Raw genomic sequence first — 18027 nt, 5'->3', positions numbered from 1 at the left:
TCCCTTTGTCTGAAAATCTTCATGAGATTTCATTGGGTGTATAGAAGAATCGTGTGGGAGAATCCTGAATTTGTTCCTTCCTTTTTGTTGACAAAGAAATTGAGAAGCAAAAATGTTGAGGTTTTTTAGAACAATTATTGAGTCTCATATCTTAGGCTATAAGACCTGTGCTCTGCACTATCATCCATTTATGTTTTCTATTCATAAATTTGTTTTTTTTTCTTTGAATGTCAGAAACAGAGGAGAGCACTAACACAGTTCCCCACTATCACAAATGATGAAGTAGAGTTTCCCCACATCTGGGGAAATCTCAGGAGTCAGCCTATCCGGAGTACAATGGATAAGCCTTGCCCTAAGGAAATCATGGATTATGGTTTCATGATCATGGAAGTATCCTTGTCAGGTAAGTACATAAATTTTTTTTGAAGAAAAAAAAAAAGACAAGGAGTTAGTTAGTCTCTTTCTGGTTATGAGTCTTTCTGATCCTAAGTGAGTCTTGAGGCAAGAGATACATAACTCATGGTAGAGATCTGTGATTTAAGCATTTTCCAATAAAGGAAGAATAACAATTCTCTTTGAGACCAAAATCTTACAATAGTTTATTAGAGTAGATCTTGTTATTTGTAGTAAAAATAATGAAACAATTACATTTAAAAACCTAAATATATTTTATTTCCTTTCCTTTCCAGTGTTCAACACACTTTGATGAATTTCTCTTTTCCTTAATTTGATATAGATAATATATTATAAATTATGCTACAATAAGATTTTTAAAAAATTGTAGCGGTTCTTTTGAGATGGCTATGCCATTTAATACTTCATTCTCTGATTACTATACATCTCATTTTATTTTTGGGCTTCTTGTCAACCAGAAATTTTTATTACTTGAAGTCAGATTCCCTTAATGACCTCAGCTATTACATAATTGTGTGATAAACATATTTAGAATCAGAATTATTTTTTTCAGGATATTGAAATAATAAAAATGCAATGGTATTGAACTTAGGTCAGCAAATGATTAGCACACAGGAATCACTCAATTTTTTGAAACAGATGACAAAATATAAGACCAAATATGTTATATTGGCATGTAGACAGTTTGATAAGAAGAAATCAGCAATACTTAGTGACAATTGCCATCAATATTGAATAAACAAAGCAAAGAAATATAAGGAAAACACTGAATATTTTAAGAACTTTTTTATTTCATTATAAGAGAAAAATTTTATTAAGAATTTTTATTTTTACTATTTTCCTCACTGCATCATTATGATAATGGTTAAATTATAGTGATGACTGAAAATGACATTCCATAATTTTCCTTAATCAAACTGCTGATGCTAATATATGAAGTAGCATATTTTGATTTCTACATGAATGTAAAAAATTTAGAAAAAAATAGTGATCATAAAAGTAAAAAAGCCTTTAATTTTAAATTGTAGACTTGATTATCAAAACACATATCTAACAACCATCTTCCCTCCAGACAAGTATATTAGGTTACTTCAAAGATTATGAGATTCCTAGAAAATATTCAAGTGCAAATAATAAATCTTTATGATACCAAATTGCATTTCATTCATTTTCATTCATTTTTTTGTAATTTTCAGAAGATAGCACATAGAATCTGATTTTGAATTATTCATATAATTTTCCTAACATCAGCATCATTATGTACAATCAAGAACTAGATTTTTCTGAAGGAAAGGAAAAAAATCATTAAAAACAAGAAAAAATGAAAATAGCAATTGGTCAAGGCAGAAAAACAACTAATTCATTTTTCATTTGTATGTTTCCAATTTCAAAATTCTTTAGAATTTAGATCCTAAAGGTACTAGGATTTCAAATTTATTCAAATTAGCTAAAGTCCTAATTTATTCAAATATCAGATTTAGTAATTTAATTTTTTCAGATGTAAGTCCATGTTCAATATTTTATGCCTGTCTGTTTCCTAATCCATCATTTCTTTCCAGTCATCTCTTTAAGTTCATTAAAACCTGAAAACGTATTCAGAAAGTTCAAGCTAAAACAAAATTCCAACATATTAACAAATTCCTCTTACAGAGGAAGTAGGCGGTTCAATGGAAAGACATAAATTCAAGTTTAGCCTCAGACACTTATGATCTGTGTACTTTGTCAAGTCACCTAAAGCCAAGAAAATAATTCCATTTGTCTCCCAGAAAAATTTTGCCTTAAAAAAAGTTTAATAACTCTTTAGGGTAAATAATGATAAAGAGTTAATATAATATTTACCAAATATTTTTAAAATCCAAAACCACAATATAAATGCCAATTATTATTGTTTTATATTGGAATTATAGACATAAAGTAGGAGAAGAAGCAATTACATTAGGGAATTAGAGATAATCAGAGTTTCAAGGATTAAGAGAAGGGAAAATTTCTGCACAGTTTGATTAAATTCAGCAGGGAGTCAATTGATAATAAGTAAAGGAATTTCTAAATATCTAAAAATTAGATAAAATGAATTTATAATTAGACAAGTTTTGTAGTTTTATGAATTTCTTCAGACAGATGAAATTTGATGGAATGAGGATCGAGTAAACTTTTGGAAAGGTAGATAACTCATTTAGGCAACAGAAGAGATAAAAGGCTGGAGATGTACCTAGCTTAGTGCTTAGAATAAAGTAGATGCTTCATAAATTGCTGAATAAAAGCAAATACTTGCTTCTTACTGTTATGAATCAAGTGCTGAATAAAGATCTTGTTTCTCTCACTATTTTTAAAGAATGAAATTATCATAAAAAACAGATGAAAATCTTAGCTTCACTTCTTTTAAAGACCCAGAACAGATGGCCACATAGTTGAACCCATGGCCCTGCTGTGCCATATTTCTCTGTCAGATTTGCTTTTGTTTTTTGCCTCTCAAATCTCCCTTCTATTTCTTTATTAAACATAATTTTTGACATAGTACAACAAAAAGTATTGATTCTGGTTCTCATGAATTTATTCTTTACTTAAATGCTCCTTACAATGTTTTCTTTAGGGGAAATTAGACAGTATTTCTCACGATCTTTATGTACAATAAATATATTGTTTATAAGTAATAAAGTTATCTGTATTTAAAAGTGAAAGAATAGGTTCAAAGAAAAATTATATTAATTATATGATTCCAATTTATAGTGAAGGTTCTGGGTAATTCTCTAAGAATTTCTTTGAGCCCATGCTTTTTGTTTTGTTTTGTTTTTACATTTTTATACGTGACTATGATGAAGCTACACAAGACTGTTTATCAAATCAGTAAAATATATGAGGATAGATAAAAGTCTCTCAAAGAATTCTCCTACCTCACCTCCAGAACAAAAATTTTGCCATGATTGAAAAACGGGATGTAATTAATAAGATTAACTTTAATTTGTTTAAATGTGAATATTAACTTTGGGACAAATATATCCAGTGCAAAAGTATAAATGAAGGGAAGCATCTAGCCTTGCTTCTTAAATTCTGGGTTTGATTTCAGAGTAGTAAAATGAATGATGACTATCATACAACATTTTATTTTTTTTCTGACTTTCTCATACCATCTGTTAATTTACAGAATATACATGTGTATATATGTGTGTATGTATATATTTATGTATAGATATACACTCTCTATATAAAAAGGACAGTAATATCAATAATGTAGCATAGCAATTAAATAATCTAATATGAACTTAAATTGATATGATAAGTTTGTTTATTTAGATTTTAGCAAAATATTTGACAAATGTGAACAGATTTGGGTATGTGGGGAGATGCTTTATGTGGAAGACTCAGCCATTTAAGATTGGACTTGCTGGTCTTTGAGATGCCTTTAAAATGTGAGATTATATTAATTTTGAAATTCTATGATTTCTAAGAGAAAGGAAGAAAAAAATTTTGAAGCATATCTTATAAGAATAGCACTCCAGAAACTAAATATTAGTGTGTTTTCAGATTATTGCAATGAATTTCCATTAAAAAAGAAAATGTTTAGACTATATTTAAACAAGAGGAAAGTGAAAGTAGAAATTATGGTAGTTGAATTAGAGAAAATGGTAGGGTTTTTTTTTTTTTTTTTTTTTTTGGCTTGTTTTCTCTCCTAAGGAAAAAAAATCAGATTAAGAAAATACTGAAATAAAAATTTCAGAATTAAATACTACAGTCTTATTTTCTTATGATCAAGAAGGTTCTGTACTCTATAACAAAGAAATATTGATTCACCTTTGCCTTAAGATCTCCAATAAGAAGAAGTCCCAAAACAGAACATCTTATTTTTGGTTAACTCTGATTATGAGAAATTTTTTTATTGCCTTAAATTTTATGTTATTTGCAATTTCCATCCCTGCTCCTAATTCTTCCATGGGAGGATGAACAGAACAAGTTTATTATTATTTCATTATAGTAGTTCGTATGACAATTGAAGACAGCCATCTTGAACAATTACTTCTTCAGGTCTGACTGTATTTAGCTTATGTATGCATTTCTGTTTAAAACACATTTTGAAAGGCATTAGTCGGCTGGAGTAAACAATATGCTGAATTTCAATGAAATTGTATCACATGAAGACTAGGAGAATAAATTAAGGATAAATATCTTGAAGAAAAGAAGTTTTGTTCAATTTTCAAGGTAAGTGAAGAGAAACGGAGAACAACAACTAACCAAGTCTTTTATGAAAAACTCCTCTCATATATCCAATTAGTTTCATGTCCTGTCATTTTTACATTTAAGACAACTTTTTAAGATTTTGTCAATTCATGTTTTCACTATTTTAATAGAATTCTGGTTGGTTTCACTGACTCCCTACTCCAATCCATCTTCACCTTATCTGTCAAATATATCTTCCTAAAGTGAAAATCTAACCATGTTACTCACTTCATTTAATCAATTCTAGTAGCTCTATTGTCTTTAGGATACAATATAAATGTCTTCCTTTGGTTTTTAAAATTCTTCATAACCTGCCTACTTTTCACGTCTTTTTACACTGTACTCTGTGATAGGACACTGTCCTCATTGTTCTTTATATTAAACTATCCATCTTCTGAATTTGGATATTTTTACTTGCTGTTTCACATACCTCAAACTGTCTCCATCTTCACCTCTCCCTCTTAACTTCCCTGGTTTCCTTTATATTGCAGCAACATTCCAACTTCTTCAAAAAAGCTTTTATTTTATTTATTTATGTTTACCAAGCTTCCTTAATGTTATGGATTTCACTCTATTGACTATCTTCAGTTTAGCCAGTATATGTCTTGATTGTATATTATTATTTCCCCATTAGTTTCTAAACTTGCTGATAAAAAAAAAAAAAAAAAAAAGACTGTCTTTGTCTCTCTTTGTATCCTTAGTGCTTAGCATAGTATGTAGACATAATAGGTACTTAATAAATTCTTCTTGCTTTTAAATAGACTGTCTTCCCCTAGATATCATATTTGGAATTGTGTGGTTTTTCTGGTAGTTTTTAATAATACCATTCTTTAGACCTTTTCATTAATCCTAGGCTGCTTTCTTTCTTTCTTTTTTTTTTTTTTTCTTAATAGCTTTTTATTTACAAGTTATATGCATGGGTAATTTTACAGCATTGACAATTGCCAAACCTTTTGTTCCAATATTCCCCACTGCTTTCCCTAGATAGTAGGATGACCAGTAAATGTTAAATGTATTAAAGTATAAATCAAATACAAAATAAGTATTCATGACCAAACGGTTATTTTGCTGTACAAAAAGAATCGGACTCAAATATTGTACAATTAGTCTGTGAAGGAAATCCAAAATGCAGGCAGGCAAAAAATAGGGACTGGGAATTCAATGTAATGGTTCTTAGTCATATCCCAGAGTTTTTTAGCTGGGTGCAACTGGTTCTATTCATTATTGAACAAATTGAACAGATTTGGTTTATCTTATTGTTGAAGAGAGCCACGTCCATCAGAATTGATCATCATATAGTAGTATTGTTGTTGACTTATATAATGATTTCCTGGTCCTGCTGGTTTCACTCAGCATCAGTTCATGAAAGTCTCTCCAGTCCTTTCTGAAATCATCCTGCTGGCCATTTCTTACCGAACAATAATATTCCATAATATTCATATACCACAATTTATTTAGTCATTCTCCAATTGATGGGCATCTACTCAGTTTCCAGTTTCTGGCCAGTACAAAGAGGGCTGCCACAAACAATTGTGCACATACAGGTCCCTGTATCTCTTTGGGATATAAGCCCAGTAGTAACACTGCTGGATCAAAGGGTATGCACAGTTTGATAACTTTTTGAGCATAGTTCCAAATTGCTCTCCAGAATGGTTGGATGTATTCACAATTCCACCAACAATGTATTAGTATCCCTGTTTTTCCACATCCCCTCCAACATTCCACATTAACTTCCCCTGTCATTCTAGCCAGTCTGACAGGTGTGTAGTGATATCTCAGAGTTGTCTTAATTTGCATTTCTCTGATTAATAATGACTTGGAGGCATCTTTTCATAAGGCTAGAAATAATTTCAATTTCTTCGTCTGACAATTGTCTGTTCATATCCTTTGACCATTTATCAATTGGAGAATGGCTTGATTTCTTATAAATTAGAGTCTATTCTCTATATATTTTGGAAATGAGGCCTTTTTCAGAACCTTTGACTGTAAAAATATTTTCCCAGTTTATTGCTTCCCTTCTAATCTTGTCTGCATTAGTTTTGTTTGTACAAAAACTTTTCAATTTGATATAATCAAAATTTTCTATTTTGTGATCAGTAATGATCTCTAGTTCTTCTTTGGTCATAAATTCCTTCCTCCTCCACAGGTCTGAGAGGTAAACTATCCTATGTTCCTCTAAATTATTTATAATCTCATTTTTTATGCTTAGGTCATGAACCCATTTTAACCTTATCTTGGTGTACGCTGTTAAGTGGGGGTCAATGCTTAGTTTCTGCCATACTAGTTTCCAATTTTCCCAGCAATTTTTGTCAAACAGTAAGTTCTTATCCCAAAAGCTGGGGTCTCTGGGTTTGTCAAACATTAGATTGCTATAATTATTGACTGTTTTGTTTTTGAACCTAACCTATTCTACTGCTCAACTAATCTATTTCTTAGCCAATACCAAATGGTTTTGGTAACTGCTGCTTTATAATAAAATTTTAGATCTGGTATAGCTAGGCCACCTTCATTTGATTTCTTTTTTCATTAATTCACTTGAAATTCTTGACCTTTTGTTTTTCCATATGAACTTTGTTGTTATTTTTTCTAGGTCATTAAAATAGTTTCTTGGGAGTCTGATTAGTATAGCGCTAAACAACTAGATTAGTTTAGGCAGTATTGTCATCTTTATTATATTTGCTTGCCCTATCCAAGAGCATTTAATAGTTTTCCAATTGGTTAGATCAGACTTATGTGCCCCACTTGTATCATGACACTCACCCTCTTTAGGATCCTTCCCTTCCCCCTTTGAATCTCTTCCCCTTTCTTGTACCCTTCCCTTATTACTTTTTCTTTTCCCTTTTCCTCTCCCCCTTTTTAATGAGGCGAAGAAGATTTTCTGTAAAACAAGTACGTCAATTATTTTCTCTTTGAGCCAACTCTGATGAGAGTAAGAGTCACACAATGTTCCTCCCCGTCTCTCAATTCCCTCAGATATGATAAGTTTCCTTTGCCTCTTCGTGGGATGTAGTTTCCTTCTTTTTATCTCCCCTTTTCCCCTTTTTTGACATTATCCCTTTTCCCTTTCTGCTTCCCCTTTTTTATGTTATATCAGTAAAATCAGAATATATCTAGTCTTTTTGTATATCCAAAGTAGAAATACAATTCTCAAGAGTTCCTTTTACCTTTTCTGCTTCTCTTGAATCCTATGGTTGGAGATCAAAATTTTTGTTTAGTTCTGGTTTTTTCCTTAGAAACAAATGGAATTTATTTGTTTCATTAAATGTCCATCTTAGCTTGGCTGGGTAGTTTATTCTTGGCTGCATTCCAAGTTCTTTTGCCTTTCAGAATATCAGATTCCAGACCCTTTAATGTGGAGGCAGCCAGATCTTGGGTGATCCTTATTGTGGCACCTTGGTATTTGAATTGTTTTTTTTTTTTTCTTTTTTTTTCTGGCTGCTTGTAATATTTTTTCCTTAATCTGATAGTTCTTAAATTTGGCCACAATATTCCTTGGTGTTTTTATTTTAGGGTCTTTTTCAGAAGGTGTTCAATGAACTCTTTCAATGCCTATTTTACCTTCTGGTTCTATTACCTCTGGACAATTCTCTTTGATGATTTCCTGTAGAATAGTATCTAAGCTCTTTTTTTCATCATAATTTTCGGAAAGTCCAATAATCCTCAGATCATCTCTCCTAGATCTATTTTCCAGGTCTGTCATTTTTCCAAGTAGATATTTCATGGTTTTTTGAATTTATCATTTTTTTGGTTTTGCTTGACTGATTCTTGCTTTCTCAATGAATCATTAGTTTCTATTTGCTCAGTTATGATTTTGAATGAATTATTTTCTTCATTAGCTTTTTTTACTTCTTTTTGTATATGCCCAATTGAGTTTTTAAATGAGTTGTTTTGTTCTATGGAATTTTTTTCCATTTCACTATTTTTTTTTTTTTTAGTGAATTATTTTCTTTTTCTAATTCACAAATCCTATTTTCTTGTGAACTCTTTGTCTTTTCCAATTCACAATTCTTACTTTACTGAACTTATTTTTATTTGTTTCTCTGCACTTCCTGGGAATTTTTTACCTTTTCCAATTCATATTTCAGCAAGTTGTTACTTTCTTGCAAAGTTTCTCTTTCCTTTCCCCATTTTTCTTCTAACTCTCTTTTGAGACTTTTAATGGGCTCTTCTAGGAGAGTGTTATGTAAAAGGGGACAGGTAACATTTCCCTTTGGGGTATTGTCTGGTGACTGTTTGCTATTCCTCTCCTCGGGGTTGCAAACCTGCTCTTTTTCTGTATAGAAGCTATCAATCATCCTTTTAATTTTTTTATTCATTTTTAAAGCCTTTCGGGTCTGCCTTCAAGGCAAGAGGGTTACCAGCTTCCTCTGCAAAGCAGGGAAAGATGTAAACAGGCTTCAGGCAGCAAGGTATCAGAGTGCTCTGGGTAAAAGTCTGTTCCCCCCCACTCCCTCCCCCCCCACACACACACACGTACACCTGCAAGTGATTTAGTACTGCTGAGCCAGGGAAGTGCCCTGTGTAGAACCCCACTGTGTGGTTTAGCGAGTGCCCTAAGGCTAGAGATTAGGCAGTGAAAGTGTCACTACCCAATGCCAAAGGCCCTTGTAGGGCTGTGGGCATTAGTGGCTGACCAGCGAAGGGCCCCTTTCAGAGGAAGTGTCTCTGTTCCCAGGCAAATCGCACTGGGAAATTACTATTGCCCCAGGCCGAGCCTCCCACTGTACATATCAGAGGTCACCTCTGGCTGTGCCCCTCTGCCCTGCACAATTCACAAATGCCCTAAGGAAAAGCCCCAGACTGCGGGTTGGGGCTGCAAGGTTGTGCTGTGATCTGTGTTGTCGCTTCCGGTTTTGTGTACGTACACACTTCTGCCCAGTCTGCACTATATGCTCGCCTCTAGTTCTCTCCCTGCTTGCACTGATCTTCTCCCTGATCCCTCAGGACTAACCTTTTCTTATGAAATTCCAGATTTTCTTTGGCTGGTGAGTTGTTGTATTTCTAGTCTTTGTGGGTTTTACCACTCGAGTGCTATTTTTGAAGCTGAATTTAATATTGGTCGTAAGGGTAGGAGAGATGCTTAGAAAGTCAGTGTGCCTTTTCCGCCATCTTGGTCTGCCTCACTGCTTTATTTATAGAATTTTAATCCAAGTGAATATCTTGTTTTTCTTCAGTTCTCTCTTGCATTATTTTTTATATTCCATTCCATATCTTTTTTCTCTTTCTTCCAATTGTCTCTTTCATTATTCTATAAATAAGTTTCAAGATTTATTTAAAATAGTACTTAGACTTGGAATGAAAAATGCCATTTGTCTCCATAGAGAGAACTATCAGACTGGATATGAATCAAAGCATAGTATTTTCACTTTTGTTTGTTTGTATGCTTTTTTTTTCTCTTGTTTTTTCCTCTTTTGGTGTAATGTTCTTCTCTAAAATATAACGTTCTCTGGGAGCAGGTTTCTTGGAGGCAGCCTTCCTTTCAGGTGAGTAAATACTCCAAATACAGCCAGGAGTTAAAGTCCAAATTCTTTATTATCTCTTTCTAAGTCTTGTTCTTCCTTGGGCCTGGTTAGCTTTCTTCGAGGCCTGTGTCTCTCCTTGGTCCCAAGAGCTCCTTCCACTAGTCCTTTGCCTCTGCCAGCTTCAGTCTCCAAACAGGTGGAAGATGGAATGAATCTGTTTCCTTCTCCGAGAGTAGGCTTGTCCTTTCTGACTTGTGAATCTCCCTGACTGAATCGTGGTTGGGGCTCCTAGCTTATATATGTTCTCTTAAAGGTGTGAATCTTGTGGAACTGTAGTAAGTACTAAGTACATCTAGAGAACTGTTAAGCACCCTGCTAAACAACTATTGTCTCTATCAGCTCCACTGACTTAGCACATTGTAAGAATTCTAACATTTTGGTCTGTTTTTCTTATATGATATAATAAATATAGAAATATGCTTTAAATGATTTTACAAGTTTAACCTATATCATATTTCTTGTTGTCTTGGGGAGGGGTAATTGAGACAGAGGGAGAAAAAATCAGAACATAAAATCTTGCAAACAATGAATGTTGGAAACTATCTTTATATGTATTTGGAGAAATAAAATACTTTTGAGAAAAATAAAACAAAATAGTATACCTTCTTAATATGCAATATTACCCTCACAAACTTTATCTTCTCTTCTTTTTTAAGACCTATTGTGTTCATTTTGGATAAAGTTTACCTTTATGAAGTTATATTCCACCTGTGTTTTATCCCATAAATTCTCTTTTTATTGAAGTTTTTTTTATTATTATTATTTTCAAAATACATGCAAGGATAATTTTTCAACATTGACCCATGAAAAACTTTGTGCTCTAATTTCCCCCCTCTTTTGCACCACTCTTTCCTCGTGATGGCAAGTAATCCAGTATATATTAAGCATGGTAAAAATATGTTAACTCCAATATAGACATATACATTTATATAATTATCTTGCTGCACAAGAAAAATCAGATTTAAAAGAAAAAACAGAAAGAAAATAAAAATTCAAGTAAACCACAATAAAAAGAGTAAAAATGCTATGTTGTGATCCACCATCAGTTCCCACAGTGCTTTCTCTTGGTGTAGATGGCTCTTATCATCACAAGATCATTGGAACTAGCCTGAATCATCTCATTGTTGAAAAGAGCCACATCGATCAGAATTGATCATCGTACAATCTTGTTGCTGCCATGTACTGGTTCTGCTCATTTCACTTAGCATCAATTCATGAAATTTCCCATTAATTCTCAACGAAATCTGTAAGGTAGGTAGATGACATATTTTATTGGAATAATGAACTCTTGGTTGCAACTACTCTACCAGTACATTTTTCCATCTTTCCTCCAACTTATGGTTTTGGAGAGTACTATTTATAAGTTAAATTTTTTCTTTCTTTATATCACTAACTCTCCTTGCTTGTTAATCATATTTGGGGGTGGGTTGGAGGACTTTTGTGCCAATTTCTGAGGTTGTGACCTTCTATCCTGTAAATTACTAAGTTCCTACCATTATTTTACCCCCTGTATTTTAGCTACTTTTTATGTTGCCTACATTGATGGATATACAAAGATCATTTCTTCCCAACTGTTCCATCTGTAACAGGGTGGATAAGAGATAATGATCAATGTAAAGCTAGAATCCTGAAACAGTTGGTCATATAGCTACTGAAATTACTGAGGGTGATATCAGGAAGAAAGCACTGGAAGTCAATTTGTTAATATAGAAAAATGGTTGTTGTTCCTAATCAAATAGCAGTATCTTGAAAGTGAATCTCATCAAAATTTGTCACAGACAATATTTTGGAAGCAAAATTAAAAAAAAACCAGAAAAATACTTATGCCTTTATTTCACATTATGAATAAGGGAAAGTGAAGTAACACTCTGGTTACATTATATTATTTTCCTTTCTATGATAGCCACATCCATATCTCCTTTCCTTTAGTCCCATCTTATAAAATGTTTAATTTTTCTAGGTTATATATTAGACTTTATTTCTTCTCTATATATACTCCTGGAATGTTATTTTATCCTTTCCCTCATTATCAATATTTACTTCTGTAACATCTGCATCACAAGTATCCTAAACATGACTCATGATCTTTCTGTCAGAAACCCAAGTATTTGTAAAATTTAACTCATTTATTTTCTGAACACTTTTATTTTCCTAAAATCATCATTTATATTAATAATACCATTATCTTCCCTGTCAACTTGGACATCAATTTCCTTACTTAAAAATCAACATTTGAATTAGAAAATCTTTAAGTTCCTTCCAATTTGGAAGTTATAAGTTTATGATTCTATTATTACCTAATCAATGCTCAAAAACTCACTTTTCATGCTTCATCTTCCCTTAAGCCTTATACTTAATTGAATGTTGCATTTATTGATTTTACCAGCAAATAAAATATCTTTATGCTCTGTCTTCCTCCTTTTATTTCATGGCTACTACCTTAATTTATAATTAATAGTATCAAGAACTTTTGGTCTATAAGGACCCTTTAAAAAAATTCTAATCCTTTCCAGTTATATATTAAGTATTGTAAAGGTCACAGACTTGATGATTGACAGGTCTTTAAGCAGATTCGGTATCTCCTAATCCACTCATCATTTAAAAATGCCATCCTATAAAGTTTGAATTACTTATTGTTTAGACTGCTACAATAGCTGTTTACCATTCTTATGTCCCTATAGATTATTCTGTCTAATCTATTCTGTAGGCTACCGCCAACTTTGTCTTATAAGAGAACAAATCTAATTAAGTCATTCATTGTGAAAAACCTTAATTGGCTCCCTGGTGACTTTGAAATAAAGTCGAGTGGCATTCTAGCCCTGCAACAGTTTAGTCCTTTCCTACTATTCCAATTTTATTTTTCAGTATTCTTTTAACTTATAGTCAGAGCAAATTGCATAGTCCACATTTCCAAACTATAATTGCACACATTTTATTCTGTATTCCTAGAAACTTCTTATCCACCTTTCAACCTCAACCCACCTCAACTACTAAACCCTTCATGAATTATCTATGATTCCCCCATGTCAGTTATAACCTTCATCTCCTTCAAAGTCTCACCATTCTTATTTTGTGGTCTTTTATTGAATTTTTATCATTTTATATGAAAGCATAATTATTTAGTTTTTGTCATTCTATACCATAAGATCTATAAAAGGAAAAAGTGCATATTTTGCTCATTTGTTTGTATTAGCTTCTTCATCTATAAAATGAACAAAAGGTGATCTGCTATAATGCTTCTTTTGTGAATTTCTTTTAAAATGATTGATGTATTATGTTGTTTTGAGCCTTACTTGAATTTTCTATATTTACTAATGCACAATATTTTTGTCATGAAAATTATATCATAGTGGTAGGATGTGCATGGGGTAGAAGATCTCTACTAATAGAGTAATAGGCAGAGTGAGCATAGAATGTAGATCTTTGGAAGAGGAAGATGTTAACTCCATCTGGGAGAAAGTGGTGCAGAGGTTATTCTTCACTTAAGTATTCAAAATTACTGAAGATGGGAGTGTTATAATATAATGTTTCAAGGGATGAGTATAGAGGACCTGAGAGGCAGGTATGAAAATGAAGAACACAGAGACCCATAACACTTTTCCCAATTCCCAGGAAAACATGCAAAAATAGCTTGATTCACTTTGCTCTTATAACCCCTATTCTCCTGTCCAGAGAAAAGTCTATATTGGAGACAATCATAATGCATTGTCTCAGTGAAAATGAACTTGATACTAAGATGGTGGTGATTCTCCAGGATGCCTTGTAAAAGAAGTCTTGATATATTTCTTCTATTACTGGAAGTGATCTCTGAGTAATGGCTCCTTATGTGCTTTAACCTTATCATTTCTTCAACTCTGCCCTGATTTTCACCCTTTTCTGATTGGTGAGTATGTTAATCACAATGGTCCATTTGCCAAGATGTCCCATTCTTAATTTTTGTTCCAACCTATCTCAACAATAATTTGATAGCATAATTTTAAGCTAGTGTACTAGAAATAAAGTAGAGGCTTGATTTTATGAATGAAAAATGAAAACTCACTTAACACAATCCAGGAGAGCTCTTAGTGTCTAATTCTGATTTGCAGATAGGAAGAATTGAGAATGTTAGTCAGAATTAAGGCATTGGCTGGGAAGTACAATTAGAGTTAAAAGTAAACGTAATTTTATTTGACTTTTTAATCTACACATTGTATCTTTCTGACCAAAAAAAAGACACCAACATAACAAGATAGTCAAGATTATTTATCTCCCTAGATAATAAATAAACCCCACTACCTTATTTATTTAGTCATAATGATTATCAAATTTTATTTTAAAAAACTGCTTAGCTCTAAAATATTCTCCCTATAGATTATAAGATAATAGATTTATGACTATAGGGAACTGAGACCATTTAGTCCAAATCTTCAATTTACAGATAAAGAATTAAGACCCAAACTGTCAAGTGACTTCCTAAGGTCACAAAGTTAATAAGTTAAATTAACTCATCTAGATACTACCTATATCTATATACTATAGGTGACTAAGTCAAGTTACTAGAGATTTTCCAAACTTTCCTTTAACATAAAGATAGCAAAAGAATACATAAAGAATTGATTATCCCTTACTCTGCTAGATTTCAATATCATATCACTGACTATCATAGAACATTTTTATGTGGATGCTCCATAAACATCTTAAATTCAGCATGTGCAGAATAACTCATTTTCAAACTTCTCTTTATTGTCTGGTGTTAAGGACCATGCCTAGGTGAAGGGGGAAGTATCCAAGAGCCTCCACAGCTGTGAATCATAAACTTGAAGGCGTTGGAAAGCAGCCTTCACAGATGTTCCTTGTGGATTGGAAATGAAATAAATTGGAAGCAAGAGGGAAGAGGAGAGAGGTTAGAGAAAGCAACTGACTCTCAGTCTCCTTGTATCATCATCATCCTCTCACATGAAGAGATCCATTCTACAGTTTGAGTTAGACCTCCAGCAACTATTGGCAGGTGGCTCCCATATCACAACAGTCCTAATTAGTCAGATTAGGAATCTAGGTGTCATTTTCAATCACTCAATCTGTTTGATCACCAGTATCTAATCTGTTGCCAAATCTTGTTGATTTTCTTGTGTAATATTTTTCATATACATGCTTCTTTCTTTCACCTGACACTTCTATCATCCTAATATAAACCTTCATTATCTTATTTAAAAGAAACTGATGGTTCTGCCAAACATGATTCTTTCTTCACTCTAATCTATCCTACACTTGGCTATTACAATGGTTTTCCTAAAGTGCAGCTAAATCCCTGATTCATAAATCTTAGTGCTTTCCTATAACTCTAGCATCAAATATAAAATCTTCTGGTTGGCATTCAATGCCCTTCCTAAACAAAAATATCCCCTCCCACCTTTCCTATTTCCTTTAACATTTTGCTTCCTTTTCACATGCAGTTTTTCTGCAATATAGTTCATTTGATTATTTATTCTTTCTTAAAGGATATACTCTAAATACTCACTAGAGGAATTTTCATTCACTGACTACCATGCATAGAATATTCTCTTCCTTCTCTTCTCTGCCTTCTGGCTTCCCTAAAGTCTGAAATAAAATGTTATCTTATACAAGAAAATAAATCTCTTAAAATTCTAATGCTTGTCCTATGTGGCTTATTTCCAATATATTCTTTATATACCCTGTTTTTATATAGTTGTATACACATTGCCTCCATTATTTTATGAGCTCTTCAATAATAGAAGCTGCTTTTTAAATTTATTTTTGTATTCTTAGCTTTTAACATAGTGGAGGCATATATTAGGTACTGCATCAATGTTTGTTTACTCATTGACTTTCGCCATTGGCCAATTAAACCTCTTTTTCTATCATTTAATTGCTGGCATCCTTTACACTTCTCTTGCAGATTTCTTGTTTGTTTGTTTGTTTGTAATACTAGTAATCTAATCCCAATCTCCACATACTTTTTTCATTCCTCTTTGGTTGGAACTTAATCATGAATATATTCCTAGAAGAAAGGGAATGTAAGTGCAATTAAAGAAAATAGGATAGAAATAGCAGTTGAACTCAACCAAAATTATTCAGTTTAGTTCTGTGCTAGATAAAAAAGAACTTTGAAGATAATGATGATCACTTATAAAATGCCAATTAATATTAATCTTACTCATCTGTTTTATTTTTTGTACACTTCTTAGATATTTTAACTATTTTTAAACTAAAATCAAAATAATTTCAATATAACTAAGGAAAGCTGAATTTAATAAAGCTACCAGTGAGCACTTTTAATGTCCAAACAATGTAAAATAATTCATACTTTTAATAAAACAGGATCAATAAATGTACTCAAAAAAGGAAAAATATGGCATTAGAATACAATTTTATTCAGAACATCAGGAACTGCAGCAGTGGCTTGTTGTCATAGTAACAAATAATTCAGTTATGAAAAGGGCTATCTATTGCATGTATGAATGTCTGATTAATTCAATAGTTGCATTTAGTAATTATAAAAATATTTAAAATTCATGATGAAAGACAATAATATGATAAATCTTTATTTTTCCCTTACTAATGCCTTCTCTTAATTTCATTAGAAACTGAAATAAACAAGTTATTAATTCCTATTAAAGTGATGGTCATCTACTTTTCTCAGAACATTCATGAACCTTTATGTGACTTATGTGATTATTGTTATCCCTCATTTCATACTTAATATTTCATATTAGTTTCAATTCATTGTAAACAATTGATTAAGCCTTTAAAATAGAGTTAAATTGTGAAATCATGCCACAAAGAAGCTTGTTTGTACTCTTTGCAAATATTTATCCTCAATTTAGGGGGCTGCCACATGGCAATGGTCTTAGCTCATTATATAGCAATATAGAACAAGAGGTAAAGGGGCCATTGGCAACTCTCTAAATCCAATATTTTACTTTTACCTTTTAATTTAAAAACTATTTTAATTAAGAAATCAGATTTTCTGATTCAATAAACTTTGAAATGCTTTCAGAAAAGGCACAAAATACACAGGTGGAAATAATAAATAAATCCATGAACAGTCTTTGGTTAATGCTTTCTCAGAAGTATGACCTTCCTTAACCAAATCCTCACAACCCTATTCTCTTTCAGTTTTAAGATATGCTTAAAATTTAACTGTATAGATATTCTGTGAAGCACCAAAGTCAACAAATGAAGTTTGTGTGTGTGTGTGTGTGTGTGTGTGTGTGTGTGTGTGTGTGTAAGTATGTGTATGTATGTGTGTGTGTGTGAGTGAAAAATCACATATCACTTTGGCTAAATCAAATATGTATGATATACAACAAATTTGAACTAATATATTATTTGCAAATTCTTTTTTCCTATTATTTAGTATTTCATTTTTGTCATTTATTTTTAAAACTTTGAGCTACAATTCTCTTTCTTTATCTTCACTGCCATCACTCATCACTAACATGTGAAGTCATGTAAGACATTTTTGTAAAAGTCATGTTGTGAAAGAAAACATAGACCTCCCCCTCAAAAAATAAAACTTCATTAAAAATAAATTTGTTTTCCAATCTGTATTCAGATATAATCAGTTCTTTCTCTGGGGATGGGTAGAATTTTTCATCATAAGTTCTTCAGAGTTGTTGCTCTTCATTGTGTTGCTGAAAATAGCCAAGTCATTCATAACTGATCATCTTACAATATTGCTATTACTTCATACACAGTTTATTTCATTTGGCATCAGGTCATGCAAGTCTTTCCAGAGCTTTTTTGAGAGCATCCTGCTTACCATTTTTTATAGGACAATAATATTTCGATCATAATCACATAAGAAAATGTTTTCAGTCTTCCTCAATTGATGAATATCCCCTCATTTTCCAGTTATTTGCACTGAGAAAAGAAAAAA

The 18027-nt window shown here is 32.2% G+C and overlaps 1 pseudogene; it reads right to left on the bottom strand.

Moving 5' to 3' along the window:
- Window positions 1-237: 237 nt before the first annotated feature.
- Window positions 238-411, bottom strand: LOC127558562 (uncharacterized; annotated as a pseudogene).
- Between the last annotated feature and the right edge of the window lie 17616 nt (window positions 412-18027).

The sequence above is a fragment of the Antechinus flavipes genome, chromosome 3 (assembly GCF_016432865.1).
Source record: "Antechinus flavipes isolate AdamAnt ecotype Samford, QLD, Australia chromosome 3, AdamAnt_v2, whole genome shotgun sequence".
NCBI lineage: Eukaryota > Metazoa > Chordata > Mammalia > Dasyuromorphia > Dasyuridae > Antechinus > Antechinus flavipes.
Note: the sequence above shows the minus strand (reverse complement) of the source record. Positions and strands in the feature narration are given on the sequence as shown.